Source organism: Chenopodium album, chromosome 16, assembly GCF_948465745.1.
Source record: "Chenopodium album chromosome 16, dcCheAlbu1.1, whole genome shotgun sequence".
NCBI lineage: Eukaryota > Viridiplantae > Streptophyta > Magnoliopsida > Caryophyllales > Amaranthaceae > Chenopodium > Chenopodium album.
In genome coordinates this window covers 32322877-32341967 of record NC_137849.1, presented here as the reverse complement: position 1 = coordinate 32341967, position 19091 = coordinate 32322877, and the positions used below count along the sequence as shown (strand labels likewise).

Sequence of the window (19091 nt, the reverse complement as noted above, 5' to 3'; positions counted from 1 at the left end):
TAGAAGCTTTCTCTCTCTATTCTTTTTCTAAACCTTCCCTCTTACAAAATTCCTCATACATTAGTTCTAGACACGCCTAGCCAAGTTCGAAGTTGCCTTCGCCCTAGACGTGAAAGGTTGATAATTTCTGAGGGTTTTGTTCCAAATTTCTATTTCAATTATTTAATTTTATTGTTTTATTATTTTTCCTTGAAGTTACTAACGTGTGTATTTTGTTATTAGAAAGAGATACGAGACATCGAAGCAAGTAATTTAATTGTTTCATTGATCTTTTGATATAGAAATCATGTTAGGATGTTTTTTGCTTCCTAGTATCATGTTTAGGGTAATTTCTAATATCAAGTATGATTAAAAGAATGCTTCCTATTTTCTTTCCTAATATCATGTTAGTATCATGCTAGGATAAAGCTTTGATCTTTAATGTTTAGTGACATGCCAGGGTTTGTTGTTAATCTTGTTAGTATCATGCCTAGGATCTTGCTAATATTATTATGCTTTGAGATTGAGAATATTATTATTATGATGATGATTGTTATTATGTCACTTGATATTATATTTATTTGTTGTTATTGCTTGATCACACCTTTTATGCATGTTTAAAGGGAATTTGTACTTGTAATCACGCTTAATAAGATAATTAATAATCTTGTTTAGGCTAATATGATTATAATTCAAGTGATCGCCAGTAATAGTTTTATTTGTGCATTAATATTTAACCAACATAGATTAAATAGGTTTAGGGTTAATCTATTGATTGCGTGCATGTTAGTCAGAAAGCGCACATGAATACGAGAAGAATAAAGTAGAGGCCTATTTTTAGGGCAGGTTCAATCTTTTTTAGGTTGGATTTGTACCTTCATTCCCGAACTTCCAGTCATGGTTCCAGACCTATTGGAGTTGACGATCTCCTGGATCGTTAAGGGGTGTAACCTTCACCATGTGAGAGGTTTACAAGTTCCTAAAACCTATTGGCGACTCTTTTGCTCTAGCTTCCTTCCCTTTGGACGCCACCATGGTTTAGTGTATGATCACAGTGGGGCTCAAGTGTAGGATGACTTGAAATATTCCCTACATTATTATTATTATTATTATATTATTATTATTATTATTGTTTTCTTGGAACTACTTAATTATATAAAAACTACTTTCTATTTTTGTTGTGGATAATTTGGATTGTTAGTAAAATCTGTCTAAGGCAGGACTTGGGCTCAGGACAAAGTTGTTTCTAACCTCTCCTACCTGGGATCTCACTGACCCAAGTAATCTACTATTGTTATTATTATTATAATTATTTTTAAAAACTTAATTTATATAAAAACTACTTACTAAATCTTATTGTTATTGTTATTATTATTGTTGTTAATTGTTATTATTATTGTTATTATTAATTTGTTATTGTTATTTGTATTATTATTGTTGTTGTTATTATTATTGTTATTGACTTATTGTTATTATTATTAAATATTAATCATGGCATCAAACCCGAACGTTTCCTCCTCCTTTAGAAAAGCCAAGTCAAAACGTAGGGAATCACCAAAACCAAACACTTCAATGCCCCCCCTAACAGGTCCTTTCCCTCCCCTAACATGCCCTTTTCAAACACTTCCACCCCTTTCTTTCATCCCCAAACCACGGGAGGGCACAAACAAATGGATGATATGGCTTCTTGGACCCAATTTCAACAAACCCAATTCTCACCTCATTTATATGGATCACAACATGAATTTTCTATTCCTCCTTACCAAGGTAGCCAAATACAAGCCTCCGGGTCGAGTGAACAATCCACCCAAATGCCTAACACCTAATTACAGTGGTGTACCGAAGAGGAATATGCCCAATTCAACCAAAAGAGTGAAGTTTGGGTACATTATTAATTAAGTAAAGATGGAACCAAAGCCCGGTGTCGGACTTGTAAGAGAATTTACTCGAACGAAACCGGGGGGACGGGACACCTTGGTAGACATGCAAAAAAATGTGGTGGACCATCTAGTGATCCAACCCAACCTAAAATTTCTTAATTCCATCCACAAGGCTTCACTTACAGTTATGAGCGAGATAGGGATGAACTTAGAAGAATGATAGCATATGCCGAACAACCTTTTCTTTTCGCCGAAAATGATGCCTTTAACAATTACATAAACCGAGCACTACAACCCAAACACAAAAAAATCTCCCGAATGAAAAACTGTTCGATCTGCTGCCATGAAGAATTATCAAGAGCACAAATTGAAATTAGAAAATGAATTGAGTAATCTTCCTAGTAGAGTTTCTTTAACTGCCGATGCATGGGATAGTGGTTATGGACTTCACTATTTATGTGTTACTTGTCATTGGTTGGATAGTGATTGGTTGTTACAAAAACGCATTATTCATTTTAAAATGCTTGAGTACCCTCATACCGGTCTTAACATTTCTCATCATTTAATGCAAGCTATTGATGCATATAGTCTTAGGGATAAAATCATGTCTATGACTTTCGATAATGCAACTTCTATGACATATAGTGCGAATTTAGTTAAACCCCAATTGACCGATGTAGTATTAGATGGAGATGCACTTCATGTTAGATGCATTTGTCATGTTCTTAACTTGTGTGTGAAGGATGGAACACAAGCAATTGGTCCATTTTATCACAAAATAAGGAATGCTATTATGTCTATTAATAGCTCTAACTTGAGATATCAAGAATGGAAAGGTTTTTGCAAGCAACAAAGGAAAAAGGCTATAAAAATAGCACCGGATTGTCCAATTAGGTGGAACTCCACCTATGAAATGTTGAGTCGGGCAATCGAGTACAAGGTTCATTTAACACTTTTTTATAATAAAAAATTTCCACAATTTGTTTTACTAGAAGATGATTGGGCTAATTGTGAAAAATATATGTAGTTTTTACAATTACTATATAGTATGACACATCGTTTTTCTTCTGTATATAATCCTTGTTCCCATTCTTTTCTGAGCAATGCATGTTTACTTGCACAACTTTTTGCCGAACACCAATCACAACAAGATTATCATGGAAATCTTCCATCTATGGATGATAAATGGCGTAAATATTACACTAATATTCCTATGATTTATATTTTTGCTTCTATTTTAGATCCAAGGCAAAAGTATGATGACACTTTTCTATTAATTGATATTTATTACTGTAACATGGATTTTGAAGATGATATTGAAACTTTTAAAACTAAGGTCAGTAATGATTTTTTCTCTTTATATAGAGTTTATGAATCTAAATATGGAACCGTGTCTCGATTTCCCCTTCTCAAACATCCAAAAACGTAAGTAAAAGGGCCAAAGGTTTATTTGCACAAGCTGCTAACATGATGTCTAAGTTTTCAGGTACGAAATCATCATTATCTAGGAGAACACAAAGCGATGTTTCGGAGTTGCAAATGTACTTAAGTTACGACTTCATGAAAGGCATGGACGATGAAGAGAAGTTCGGCCTCGACATCCTTGATTGGTGGAAATCACAAGCCATGAAACATCCAATTTTGGCGGCAATGGCTCGTGATATTTTTGCTATCCAAGTCTCCTCTGTTGCCTCCGAAAGAGCTTTTAGTGCGTCGGGACGGGTTTTAGACGAAACATGTGTGTTTGATTCAAGGATTGGTTGGATGCCGAAACTCGTTCCCAAGATCGTACTTATGCAGAAAACGACGACGATGAATGAACATCAGGTTCTATTAGTTCTCAATCAACTCAATTGGCCGATGAACTTGAACCAAGAGAAGACGAAGACGAAGAATAATAATTACATATTTACATTACATACTATTGTACAATTTTGTATTTTCAAACCTTGTATTCTGTATAATAAAATGAAGTTATTCACCAATTATTATACGATTTTTGATTATCATTAATTTTTTGTATTATTGATTTATCGTATTGACTATCGGCATATAATAAAATAAGTTATTCTTCAATTTTTTGTGTTTTCGGCTTATCGCACTCGTAATTTTTTTTTAATATATTCATTGTTGTTTTTTGCTAATTTAATAAAATTATTTATATAAACTTAAACGTAAATTATTTATATAAACTTAATTAAAATAAAGTTGTTCAAAAAAAAAAATATATTAGCAATAACATAAACATAAATTAATAACATTATTTATATAAACTTAAGTTGTACAAAAAAATATATATATTGATTTTTTTTTTGTATACATTTAAGGATTTTTAGAAAATAACACCACAAATTTTCACAAATTTTGATTATAACACCACATTATCTCAAATTTTTATTATAACACCACCAAAAAACCAAAAAAAATTTGATTTCACCACCAACTAACGGATTTTTAGATGGAATCCGTTAGCGGGACCCACCAAGGTACACGTAGAACTCATTGATTAGTTTAAAAATAAAAATAAAATAAAAAAGAAAATCTAAACCCTAATCTAGCCAACCCTACCGCCGCACCACCTATCGCTGGCAACACAACTCCAGCCGAAAACCACCTTTGCCCCCACCTTGATCGGCAAAACTGAGCGTCTTCCACCTCTACACCGGAGAAACTGAGCGACCACCACCCTTACCCGTTCACCCCTTCGCCCTCCTCGAAAACTAGCCACCAGCCCAACACTGGCGACCGTGACCCCGCCGTCGGAGACAGTCACTACCATCGGGACCCTTTCCTTCACCGGCGAAATCACCGTCCAGGCGTACTCCACCCCCGTCCCTCTCCCCAAATAATCACCTCTTCCCCTTCAAACCACCGTTGGACTTAGCGCCCAATAGCCCACCAGCAAATCCCACCCTAGCTCCCACCACCACAACCATAAAAAAGAGATGTCGGAGCGCGCAGCCGGCGTAACCAGAGAAGGAACAAGAGCAGGGAGTGTTATGGTTTTCGCGATTGAGAATGAGAGAGGCTAAATCAACGATATTCACCGGCGAAGAGCGAGATCCTGAACTTGTAATCTCCTCTTTGAAGCTTAGAATCACGGAATCGACCATGGAAACCCAGGATGGTGGATTTCGATGGTCGATTTGACCGTTTCAAAGGTGGGGAAATGGGGTGGTTTTACGCGCGGTGGTGGCCGGAGTAGGTGGGGAAGGTACGCATTTGGGCTAGGGTGGTACGCTGGCGGCTGGGGTAGGTAGGGAAAGGAGCGCCGGCGGCTGGGGTTGGGATGCCGGCAGTGGCAGTGCTGGTGGTGGGGTCAAGGCTGTCGGTGGTGGGCTGGTGGCTGGGTTAGGTTTTAGGGCTTTTTTCATTTTTTTTTAAAAAAATGAATTTTTATTTTTTTAAACCAATGTTGTATTGAAATGTGTCCATAATGGGTCCCACTAACGGATTTCATCCAAAAATCCGTTAGTTGGAGGTGAAATCAAATTTTTTAGTTTTTTTTTGGTGTTATAATAAAAATTTGAGATAATGTGGTGTTATAATCAAAATTTGTGAAAATTTATGGTGTTATTTTCTAAAAAATCCTACATTTAAAAAAAAAAACGGATTGGCCTGCGGCCCGGCACGGTACGGCCCGCCAGGCACATGGATCGTGCCGTGTCGTGGGCTGGGGTGTGCTGAAATTTCGCACGGCACGAGCCCCACCGCGGCACGGCACAGCACAATGCCCATGTTTAGATACGCATATACTCCGTATCATCCTACTCGTATTATTATTATTTTACTTTATTTTTAATTTTGTGTTTGTGGAAAGCATGGTTCGGTTCAGAGTTCTCTAGGATCTTTGGCTCTTTATGATTTCTTCTTTTATTTGAGTTGCATCTTTTTGTTGTGTTATTGCCCTACCCAGTTAGCCCCTATCAAGAAACGTAAATGAGGGAATATAATTATAGATTTAGGGTAACGTATAACAAGTCATTATAATTTGTTAATTGTTGTGAGTGATCGATCATGTATTTGTGGTAATTTTTCAATCGTATTGTTATGTTAAATATTGCGGCTCAGTAACGCTAACCTATTTTTTTTATTGTACTTGATACTTTGATAGCTACTTTATATTACCAACCCCTTTAAATTGTGTTTGATATGCATTTTTTTCTTATTGGATTTTTATTGGTGGAGTTAATCAGTGAAAGTATTTTGAATTTTGTATAATTTAAGTCTGTCATGCATTTATGGAGTAGACATTATGAAGTATTAGAATTTCATATTTCCATCTGTTCGATTAATAATTATTTCCTAATTTTGGTTGACTTTGAGAATAATCCTATGGATAAGTTTGGTTGCTTCTTATTGTTTACTTCGTATTTGGTTTTGCATAAGGTATAGTCAACGAAATTATGCCAGTATAACTAGCCTATTTCATGTTTATGCCTATTGATTAGCTTAATTGAATAATTTTGTAATTTGATACATTTACTACTAATAATATAAGATTATTAATTATTCATGATACTTTATTATGAATATATTTATCTAACTTATTTCTCATTGTATGTTTAGTTTGTATTATAGATGACATGTGTTCGGTATATTTTTTATATTGGTATATTAAGTTCATTGTAAAGGAAAGTCGCTCTAAGCTAGTTTTGATTTGTTAAGGAGTATACATATTGGGTTATAAATCTTGGACTAATTTTATTGGAATGCATCAAAGTCCTTAGTGACGATCGTAATATACTAGTACTTTTATAATCCGAAAACCCGTTATTAACCTAAAATATAAATTTGGGTGAAAGTTACAGTAAATTTCTATACAACAAATTATGTAGTAGTTTGACTTTGCATTGTATTAATTAATTATTGATTAGTGATTAATTTTTAGGAATAATATTATTACTACTTTTTTTTTCTTGAAACCATATTATTACTACTTAGTAGTGCTTTTTAGTGACTAATTTGGTTGTTTCAGTGTCAATAATCTGAGGATTGAATGGTTGGGTAGTATTCCAGTGAATTTTGAGGTTTAATTTTTTTCACCATTAGTTGATTATTGTTGTAACTTTCTTTATCTCAACTTGCTTATTCGCGGTTAAATATTTGTGATCAAGTTGGCTATTATTATTATTATTATTATTATTATTATTATTATTACTATTACAATTATTATTAACAAAAACCTACAAAGTCAATAAATTTACAAGAAATTAGTGGGGAGCCGAGATACAATCCGGGCCCCCACTCCTCTAGCTATAGTGAACCCGATCCTGTTGAAGATGTGAGTAGCTGCACGAGCACCTATATCCCGAGTCCTTGCAAACGCCTGAACCAGCTTCAGCAACGAAACAACATCCTTTTCTAATTCCCCCAAAGAAGAAAAGGAGAAAGGAAAAAAATCGTAACCAATAGCCCTGCAACGCGCCCCATACTTGTCCTGTTTCCGCTGTGCAGCAACCGACACAACACGACCAGGAACAAAGTCAGACAACCCTGATTGCGTCAAAGGAGAAGATCCCGTCAAGTCAACACACACATCAAGGCCCCTATCCCAAGAATAAAGCAACATATCTGCAGGTCGAAGAGCCCCATCGTTGCCTCCAGTCAACCCAACGTTAACCTCTTTTCTCGCAGAAATCCAGGACCGAAAACAAATATCAATAAGGGTGTCACGAATAACGTTGTGCCGATGTTTAATACCCACCATACCAGCACAAGACACTGCATGATCCCCATAAATATCCCCATCAAAAACCCTTGAGCAAGCAGCACACGGTGTTGAAACGGAGAATAAAGGAACACCCACCCTGTAACAAAGAACACTACGGTAAGTCTTACCATTCATAGTCTGACCCAAACCCGATATTGGGACATTCCGCAACCAGGCCGAAGAGTGATCCCCCTGTTGGGACTTCTGTTTTTGGGTGTTTTTGTCCCTTGGGAGAGTTACATCTCAGAGATTGGATCCAATGAAGCCGCCTGTACCTGCAAAACAACAGAACTCCGGATGTTCGAAGGTGCGCCTCCGAAGATTAAGTTAGTACGGGTTCGGAGTAAAAAGGATGCGGAAAGTTAAGTATCTTCTCAGATTTCGAGATCAGGTGTTTATCTGTTTCTTGAGAATGACAGGAGATGTAATGATTGGAACGTGCCCTAATAAATGGGGGAATCTCCCTATTTACAGGATCCTAGAAATGTGTGCCCTTTCCTAGGGTTTAATGACCTAGGTTTTAGGGCTGCGCCGTTTTTCGGCTACCTTGGGAATTGGGCCTTGAAGGCCGCCAATTCCTAAGGCCATATTTGCTTGACACGTGTCAGCCACTGAGAGGTCCATTTGGAGACCTTTTCAAATGACACGTGTCGCGCTCTAACTGGGCCATTTGGCGGAAATACCCAAATCATTTGCCCCTCACAGGAGTGACGTGGCGTGCCACATGGCGCCTGTGACAGGTGTCAGCTCGGCAGTGGTCCGACTTTTTACCGTTTACCATGGGTAAAATGAGGGTTTTTACCCTAATTTTTTCACCCTTTATATAAATAGGGGTTGACCCCCCCTTCATTTTCACACGTTCCGTGAATCTAACGGAGAGTATATTTGAAACTTTGACTTTTGAGAACTTTGTCATTTTCTGTGCAAGCATCCGCCACTCGTCACCTAGATCGGCTGTTTGTTTAGATGTCCAAGCTTTTTCAAGCGGCTCTCGTACCTTCTTTTCGTAAGGTAACCGTCTGTTTTCCCTTATTTTTAATTTATTTTTGTTTCTTTTCTTTTTTCGAAAATGGTTTCCCAAACACACATGGCACGGCCTAGGCTAGCGATTAGCCGGTCACCGAGGACGGCTGAATCTAGAACTAGGGGTGCCGAATGATCGTACTTCCCCTTTGCAAACTTCTCCGAAGCCGACCGTATCCGTGTCTGTGCAGGACACTATGGCCAGAACGAAGCGAACAAGTAGGACATATAATCCGGATGGTTCATGGCACCATTCGGAAAGTTCAAATGTCTTCTCTGAGGGCTCCATTAGGGCGCCTGTTGACGAAATTTTTGATCATCTGCCAAGTCCAATTTTTGACCATCCGCCAAGTCCCATTAGTACCCCTAGCTCTTCAATCTTGGAGGAGTCAGATAATGAACAAGTTCCCGAGCCTATTGTTCTGATGAAAGAATGGGGGAGGACACTGCTGGCACTAGCCATCAGGTCCCAGTTCAGATGAAAGCTCCTAAATACCACTTTGTAATACCCCGGAAATTTCCTTATTTTAAAAATACTCTTTTTACTTTAATTAAAACTAAAGGAAATTACCAAAAGATTACTTGTAGGAGTCGTTCAAAGCGCGCCTACGTTAAGCATGTTGTGAATATGCTTGGGACTCATATGAAGTGGGAACTGACATATACGATTAGGGGACGATTAGGGACAAAGCAAAGTAGGGAGCCGCCAACAAGTTTTTAAGGAACTTGTAAACCGTTCACGGATCATAAAAGGTAACCACGAATAAGGGACAACGATAGCCAACAACGATTGACCCGTGAAGGTTACACCTCATTCATAATCCATAAGATTACTAATCCATATGGTTCGGAACCACGAAAGGAGGATCGGGGATGATGGTACGAAGTGAGTCATGGAGTCACATTCGCCCGTATTGGCCTCTACTCGATTCTTATAGTGAAAAGTATTCCTGTGATCTCAAAGGCATGCAAACAAAGATTCAATTCGCTCCAAACTATTAATTGTACTAAATTGGTTGAATATTAATGCAACATATAATACTATAATATTAGTGATCACTTCAATTAAACAACAAGATTAAAAAGGAACCTAAACCGGGTGTCCAAATTATCTTATTAGTCGTGATTTTCAATTACATATTCCCTTTAACATGCAATATGGTGATCATAAAAATATAATACATTAACATTGGAAGCAATTTAACAATAATATCGTGAGTCAAATAAAATCATAATAACCCTAATCATGATACTAGCAATAAGAATAAAGAGTAATAAGAGATTATTACTCACTTTCTGCATTTCCTTAAATTGCTACATCATGAATAAATTAATAGTAACTTCAATAAAAATATAAATCAAATTGAAAGAATTAAATAAAAGTAGAGTTGATTTGGTCCAAACCCTCAGTTAATTCTACCTTTCACGCCTTGGTTTAAGTATAGAACTTCGGGTCAAGTATGGACTCCTTGGAGTGCTTAAGGGATGTATGATGGAAGATTATGGTGGCTAGAAATTAGGTTTAAGCAAGAGAGAGAGAGAGAAGAGAGAAGGTTTTGGTGTATAAGAGAGGAAGAGAGAATGATTTGGTGATCAATCTTGTTGATGATTGAAAAAGGGGTGATATAACCTCTATTTAAAAAGAAAAAAAAGGGTCGAAGAATCAAGATAAGATCCGAATTTAATCGGAATAAAACTCGACAGACAGCAGTTTTTGTTTTTATCATATCTTTTGATCCAGAAATCGGAATAAGATAAATGATATGTCTTGGAAAGCTCTTGAAGTCTACTTTATAATTCAATTAGAATCAGGTTAAAATATTTTGTAGAATAAAATATATGGCCGAAATAGTGGAATGGTGTTAGTTTTGGATAGAGTTTCATATTTCATTCATATCTTTTTCGTTATAGCTCGGAATTAATATTATAATATATCATTGGAAAGATAATTTCAAGGGCTATCCAACAATATAATATTAGGATAAAAACTATGAGGCACAAAAATCATATCTGACTATCTTTGAACGTCTTTTAGTTCGAATAGAATTAGGACTTTCAAAAAGAGAAGTTTTATTCAATTTTAATATCTTCAATCTTATCTTTTCAAAAAGGATAATTAAGATCTTTTAGAAACTTACAGAAGCTTCTAATTAATCCTAATTGGTTTAGCAATGGGATTAAATCCTTTGGACCCTCCACATGATCATTGGGTCGTAGGTAAGGTGGGCTTAGGTTCGGTTTAGGCTTAGTTTAGTATTTTGGCCATAACTTATTCGTTATAACTCGGATTTGGGCTTATAATATATCGTTGGAAAGCCCTTTTCAAAGCCCATCCAAAATATTCAATTATTGGACCAGATTATGGATCTAAATAAAATGGTCTAAACGTTTTTATGAAAAGGACACGAAATGAATGATTTTAAGGGACACAAAATGAATTATTTTGGGTTTAAAGGCACGAAAAGAGGAAAATAAGTTATAGTTGGGGAAATGGGATAGGAATTGGGTTGGTTTATGAAATGTATTGGGATTGAATATGGATTTAAGCACTCCAAATATTATATACTCAACCCGACCAATGGCGGTGAAAGGTTGTTCATCATCGGATTTGGTTTTGGGGAGACATTTTTAGGTGTCTACATTACCGCCACTGTGATAACGGCTAAGGCTATTTTTCAAAGTCACACAGCGGAAGTCTAAATTAAAACCAAACTTTCAAAATAAAACTTGAGTTCACAACCTCAAAACCAAATAAAATTTATTAAAGAACAAGTTGAAACCATCCAATAATGGCCCTTTTTAAAACCAACTTAAAATAAAGCACAAAGGTTAGTCCACAATAAAATAATTCAAAATATAAAACTAGGAAAGCATAACATGTAACTCTCGACACTCATCCCCATCATGCTTTTCATGTTTCAAGTACCTGTCACTTTTCCTTTATTTCAATTCTCTACTCACTATAACAATGGGCCATAGTAGGGCCAACCAAAGGAAAGCCAAACACAAACACAAAAGTAAGAATCAGCAAAAGTTGAGTACATATGCACCACACTATCATGAATATCCTATTATAGGGAATAATTTCAAGCATCCCAAACTTGAACCCCACTGTGATCATACACTTAAGCATGGTGGCGTCCAAAGGGAAAGAAACAAGAGAAAAAGACTCGCCAACAAGTTTTAGGAACTTGTAAACCGTTCACAGGGTGAAGGTTACACCCCTTCATGATCCATGAGATCTTTAACTCCATAGTGGTCTGGAACCATGACTGGATATTCGGGGATGAGGGTACGAATTCAATCTAAAAGAGAAAGAACCCGCCCTATAAAATAGGCCTCTACTTTATTCTTCTCATATTCATGTGCGCTTTCTGATTAACATACAATCATTAGGTTAACCCTAAACCTGTTTAATCTATGTTGGTTGAATATTAATGCACAAATAAATCTATTATTGGCGATCACTTGAATTAAAATCATATTAGCCTAAACCAAATTATTAATTATCTTATTAGGCGTGATTTCAAGCACAAATTCCCTTTAAACCTGCAGAAAAGGCGTGATCAGCAATAACAATAATATCTATCAAGCAACATGATAATAATAAATCCAACAACCATCATCATCTCAATAAAGCTTAATATTAATAGCAAGATCCTAGGCATGATACTAACATGATTAATAACAAACCCTAGCATGTCACTAAATATTAAAGATCAAAGCTTTAGCCTTAACACGATATATACTAGCATGATATTAGGTAAAGAATAATTGGAAGCATCCCTAAACATGATACTAGAAAGCAATAAAAGCATCCTAACATGATACTAGGAATATTAATAAAATACCCTAAACATGATACTAGGAATTAATATGATCTAAGCATGCTCTCTACAAGAATAGGAAGTAAATTACTTACTTTGATGCTCGTGCCTTTTTCTAATAACAAAATACACATGTTAGTAACTTCAAGGAAAATAATAAAATTAAAGAACTAAATCAAAGAAATTGAGTTAGAAATTGGACTTGGGGTCCAAACCCTCAGAAAGTATCAACCTTTCACGTCTAGGGCGAATGCAACTTCGAACTTGGCTAGGTGTGTCTAGAGCTAATGAATGCGGTATTGTGTATTTTGAAAAAGGTTAGGCTTAGAAAAAGAATAGAAAGAGAATACGCTTATGCTTAGAGAGAGAAGAGAATTAAAGAATTAGATGATTGTTGATGATTGAAACTAGAGGTCTAGGACCCTATTTATAGAAAAAAATAGTCCGAAAACCGATAGAAAAGAGTTAGAGTTCGAATCGGAATAAAATTGGTTCTATCGCAGAGCTGTCGCGCGCGACAGGGTCTGTCGCACGGCGACAGACTCTGTCGTCTGGCGACAATTAAAAGATAAAACCCAGTTTGTACGAAATTCTTTTCCTAATATAATTAAGTAATTAGACTCCGCATTTATCAATTTTAAGATCAGATTTATCATAAAATACTTATTTTATTCCAAATAAAACTCTTTAAAAATTAATTATCAATCCTAATTTCATTAGGATTTAAAAGAACCTTCTAGAACATTCTAGAAGACTATAATCAATCCTAATGACTTTAGGAGTAATAATTAATATTAGGCCCTCCTCTAGATCATTGGGCTACATATAAAAATCATTTCGGGCCCAATTTAGTATTTTGGCCATAACTTCCTCATTATTCATCGGAATTGGGATTATAATATGTCGTTGGAAAGCTCTTTTCGAGCCCAATCCAACTACACTATTATTGGACTCATATCATGGACCAAACTAAATTGGACTGGCTATTTTCATAAATAGAGCAGATTTTCGAAAACAAAAAGAAGGAGTTTTAATAAAACTACCACATCACTAGACTTTTCACACTTTCACTTCGTTCGATAATCATTGACGTGAAAAGTATTCATCACCGGGTTGATTTTGGGGAGACACTTTTAGGTGTCTACACCTATCAATATAAATAGAAATAAAACATGTTTTCCATACAATCATAGTCAACTTACCTTTGACTCATAACTAATAATATTAATTATTAATTAATAGCTTTGGATTACGCATCAAACGGGTTTCATTCCTTAAAAACATGGCCCAGTAAAATAGAGCTTCCAATTAGGGAGCTACCCCAATTGGCACCTACTATGTCACACCTTGGTGACAAAATTCCAGCGCATAAATAATAATAAAAGAAAGTACAGCGTCCCTGTACCCCTATAGAAGCTATGCTCAAATATAAAGTCATATAACTCCCCCCATATGTTCATACTCAAGGTATATACGTTCCAAGAGTTTTAGTGCGTATCCTCTTACACTTTACGTGATTTATCAATTTAACATGTAAAGACTCCAACAAATCAATCAAGAATAAACATAACATCATTCAAGACAGTACAATTTCCAATTCATTCTTGAATTAATTAGCGAGCACATACTATTTATTTTAATTAAAGTTCCTTGCTTAGTTTTGTGCAAAAAATTGCACGATTACTACCTTGGTGCATGGAATGCACTAATAAACTCCTTGAATCGACCTCAACTTACTTGAGTGAGCAAATAAATAAACTAACTTCCTTGACTCAACACCAACAATAAATAGGTGAGAATAAAATTCATGAATCATGTTTAATAATTCTAATTATAGTTCTTTAAAATATACATAAGCCTTGCTTATTAATTTCATGCTTTCTTGATACTCAAAAATAAAACATACTTCCATGATTCACATAAATTCAACTTGTATCATGTTTTAAATATTATATTCACATGCTTGCATAATAATTCATGTTCAATCAACATCAATTTCAAGCATATAATCAACCAAACATGCTACTAATTCATTCAATCAATTATAATTCACAATCCTAGCATGATACTACGCATATACAAACATTCTTGTGCGCATACGTACCTTGAATAACGCCTAAACTCGGCCACTCTTGTTAATAGTCACTTAGCTCGAAACTTCCTACAATTAAAATACATAACCATAATTAATCCACTATTCTCACAAATTTCCAGCAACTATAATACTATTTAAATCATACTAATCAACCCCTTTTGATGACATAAAAGCCATAAAACTTTATTTTAAGTGGGTACTTTGATTCTTTCAAAAAGACTTGATTTTTTATGGTTTAAATAAAATTTCAGCATACTTATTTAATATAAAACATTACTTTTAGACTAGGAAATCATATAGAAATCATTAAAACCTTTTTCCCTTTCATGGGTAATCAAACCCTAACTCAATAATTAAAAAGTAGTGTGTATAAATAAATTCCAGCATTAAATTGAGGGCTTTAAACTCATTTAAAACATGATTAGACCAAGAATTATTCAATAACAACAACCTAGCTTCAATCCCTAATCAATTACACAAAATCCTCAATTTCTAGGGTTTATAATTTGGGGTTTTCAATAAAATAGAAATCTGAAATTTGTAACAATAAATTAGCAACATCAAAATCCCAAATTCTACACCAAAACATAATAAAAATCGTGCCTTAATAACAATACATCAATGAAATAAATTTTAGAATCAAAGAAGTTTTTTTTTAAAAACACACACAAACCGAAAGAGAGAGGAGAGAGAGAGTGAGAGACGCCGGTTGGGCTGCCGGCGCTGCTGCTGCCGCCAGTGGGCCACCGGTGGTGGTGGTGTTGTTGGCCGTGAAGGAGGAAGGAGAAGGGAGGGAGAAGATGGCGTGGGAAAAAGGGGAAAAAGAAAAGAAAAATAAAGGAAAAAGGAGAGAGAGAAAATAAAGAGAAAACCTTTTGAACTTTTTGAGAAATTTGACAAATATGAACTTGAGTGGAAAAATCTTGAGATTTTAAAGTATTTATATTCTCCTTTCAAAAAACAAAACTCATATTTACAACTTTGCCATTACTAACTCCTATTCCCTTTCAAATTCTCCCTTGGGTCAACTTATCAGGCCTTACATTCCCAATAAGTTGATTCACCCTTTTTAAGTAGGATTGATCCAATTAAACATACTTTTGTTGCCTCAATTCACGATCCATTTTATTTACACACACACTTATAATTTATTTAAATAAATAGTTCTTTTCAAAATGAAATAAATCATTTTAATAAATAAAATAAATAAAATAATTAATATAAATATTATATATATATATATATATATATATATATATATATATATATATATAATAAAAATACAGAGTATTATAGGCTTTGTGTAAGCCGAAGTGTTTAGGTGGATTGGGGTTCCGTGATCTGGATGTTTTCAATGAAGCTCTTTTGGGCAAACAAGCATGGCAACTTATATCTTCTAAGAGTCTCTATTTATCCGTGTGATGAAAGGGAAATACTATCCAAACTCTGATTTCTTGGAAGCTTCTCTTGGTCTAAATGGAAGTTACTCATGGCGTAGTATTTGGGGGTCGAAGGCACTCGTGAAAAAAGGTTTAATTTGGAGAGTTGGAGATGGTTAAAAAATTAAACTTTATAATGACCCTTGGCTTGCAGATGAAAATGGCAGATTTGTGGTCTCATCACAGAAGGAGGAGCTCTCTCTAGTGCGAGATTTAATTAATGAAGACTCTAAAGAATGGAATTATGATATGCTAGTGTCGAATTTTGACGAGAAGGATGTTCGATGCATATTAGCTGTTCCTCTGAGCTCTCGCAATCAGGCAGATGAGCTGACATGGGTCTTTACGAGAGATGACTTTTACTCAGTTAAAACAACATACATGTTGGGGAAGTCGTGCAATTTGGAAGATTTCCATCGGGTTTGGGTGGACATTTGGAGCTTAGATACAATTCCAAAAGTTAAGCACTTTCTATAGAGAATTTGTACAAATTCCTTGGCAACCCGAGTTCTTCTTCATAGCAGACATAGCTAGATACTAATGTATGTCCCTGGTGCCCTTCCTTGCCTGAAACTTTGCATCATACCTTCTTCGAATGCCCAACAGTTCAAGACTTATAACGAGAGTGTGATTGTTTGAGCCTCAGCTCCTTGACTTTGATCCTACTGAAGACTTTAAAGACACCTTGACAAAATGGAGAAAGATTGAAGCTAAGAAGTGTGCAGTTGGGGTGGCGCTAATGTGGTTCATTTGGAGTAGGCAGAATGATAAATTTTCAAAAACAAGAAAATCCCTCATCTGATTATTCGTGAGAGTATGACAAAGCTGGTGACAGATTGTGGAAAATATGCAGCAAGTATTTATGGTGCAAGCCTCTCATGAAAGAGTAGCAAGTATATATGTAGCAAGTATTTTTTTTTATTTATTTTTTTTAAGGAAAAGCTCCAAAGGAGCGATTAACTTTCATTAATTGGGCAATCAACCTTGAGAACAGAAGCTACATTAGAGGGAAAATCATTCCACCATACACGACAGCCAACATCCCATGGTAAACAATGAGCGAGCTCATGTGCCACCTTATTTCCCTCCCTCCTAATGAAGCTCCAAGACACCTTAGAAAAAGAATTACAAACATGACGAATGTCATCTAAAATTAAATGAAAATAGCTCATTCCAACCTCTTGAGACACTAATGCGTTAATAAGGCCTAAACAATCACTTTCAATCACGAACCGCAAATACCCAGCTTCCATCGCAGCATTAACACCCAAATACAGCGCCTTAGCTTCTGCAATGCGGGGTTCCCATAAGTCCTCATATCTCCAGGCAGCAGCAAGCAGCGCTTCCCCTTTCTCGTCCCGAATAACAGCACCCGCACTTGATCCTTGCCCTTCACACGACCCCCCATCAACATTAAGCTTCACCCACCCCACACTGGGAGGCTTCCATTGCTGCTTTACCCCCTTTCCCACACACACTCCCTTGTCTTCCTTTCCTTTCAACTCACTGAGCAGCTTATTAACATATTCCATAGAGCGATTAGGATCACACTGCTCAACCTCAAAAATCCATTTATTTCTAGCATTCCATATCATCCAGCATACAGTCATAAATAGCCCATGTTCTTCCTTAGGTAAGCGTTCAAAATAAACCATGGCCATCTTTGCAAATGATTGGAAGCTTCCCCCCATAACACTGCCCACCTCACACACGTCCCACATGAGACGAGCAGGAATGCAGTCCCTTAAACAATGGATTTCTGACTCTCCATCCATCCTACATACCGAACACATACTATCCTTACCTGGAATCCTCTTACTCAATCCCATCAATGTTGGCAGCGCGCCTCTACAGGCCCTCCAAAAGAAAACCTTAACCCTTGGCAATGTAACAGCAGTCTAAATCTTCCACCAAAAGTTCGAAGCACTCGACCCTAAAACAACAATATCCGCATCCCAATCTCCAAAAATGGCACGGTAAGCAGATCGAACAGAATAATCTCCGCTCTTTTAAAGGTCCTAACAAATAGTATCATCAGGCAAGCGCATACTTAAAGGTATACTGAGAATGTGTTCCCATTCAAAAGGCAAAAACATGTCCTTTATTTTAGCCACATCCCAAGAGGCCGTAGGAAGATGCATTAGAGCACACACTTTCAGCTCTTCCTCATAATTTCCTCGAGGAGTAATAACCTTTCTCGATTGAGTGCCCGGTATCCATTCATTATTCCACACAGAGATGCCAAGACCATCCCCCACTCTCCATTGTATCCCACGTTGCACTACCCACCTTACACTCCAAATCCCTCGCTAAGTGTAACTTGGCAAATTACCCAACTCAGCACTCAAGTATGTACCATCAGCATAGTAACGAGCTTCCAACACACGGGCAATCAAACTATCTAGGAATTGAATCAATCTCCATGCCTGTTTTCCAAGAAGTGCCATATTGAACATTTTAAAATCACGAAAACCCAACCCTCCAACTGCCTTAGGTTCACATAGTTTCCTCCATGCCATCCAATGAATTTTACGCTCCCCATTCTTTTGACCCCACCAAAAATTAGCCACTAACGAACGCATTTCGTCACAAAAGGAGGAGGGAAATTTGAACACACTCATCGCGTAAGTCGGAATAGATTGGGCCACGGTCTTAATCAAAACTTCCCGACCAGCCTTTGTAATAAATCCCCCCTTCCACCCTTGGAGTCTCTTCCATAACTTCTCTCTAATATCCTTAGTAAGCACCCTCTTCGACCTCCCAATCACCGTTGATAAGCCAAGCTACTTATCATGCACGTCCACAACATTCACTCCGAGCATATCGGCTAAAACCACCCGTCTTCCTTCCGAAACCCCCTTGATAAATGATACCGTAGTTTTTTCAAAATTCACCATTTGCTCCGAAGCAATCTCATAAGTATGCAAAACCTCCCGGATAGTATTAAATTCCTCCGCATTCGCCTTAGAAAAAATAATACTATCATCTGCAAAGAACAAATGTGATATGGTAGGTGCTGACGGCGCCACCTTTATACCATGAAGCTGCCCTCTTTCCACCGCTCTATTCAATAGCCCCGATAAAGCCCCTGCACATAGAATGAACAAATAGGGGGATAGAGGATCACCTTGACGT

The 19091-nt window shown here is 36.5% G+C and overlaps 1 pseudogene; it reads right to left on the bottom strand.

Moving 5' to 3' along the window:
• Positions 1–18265: 18265 nt before the first annotated feature.
• On the bottom strand, positions 18266–18577 carry LOC145584078 (putative mitochondrial protein AtMg00310 pseudogene; annotated as a pseudogene).
• Positions 18578–19091: the final 514 nt, after the last annotated feature.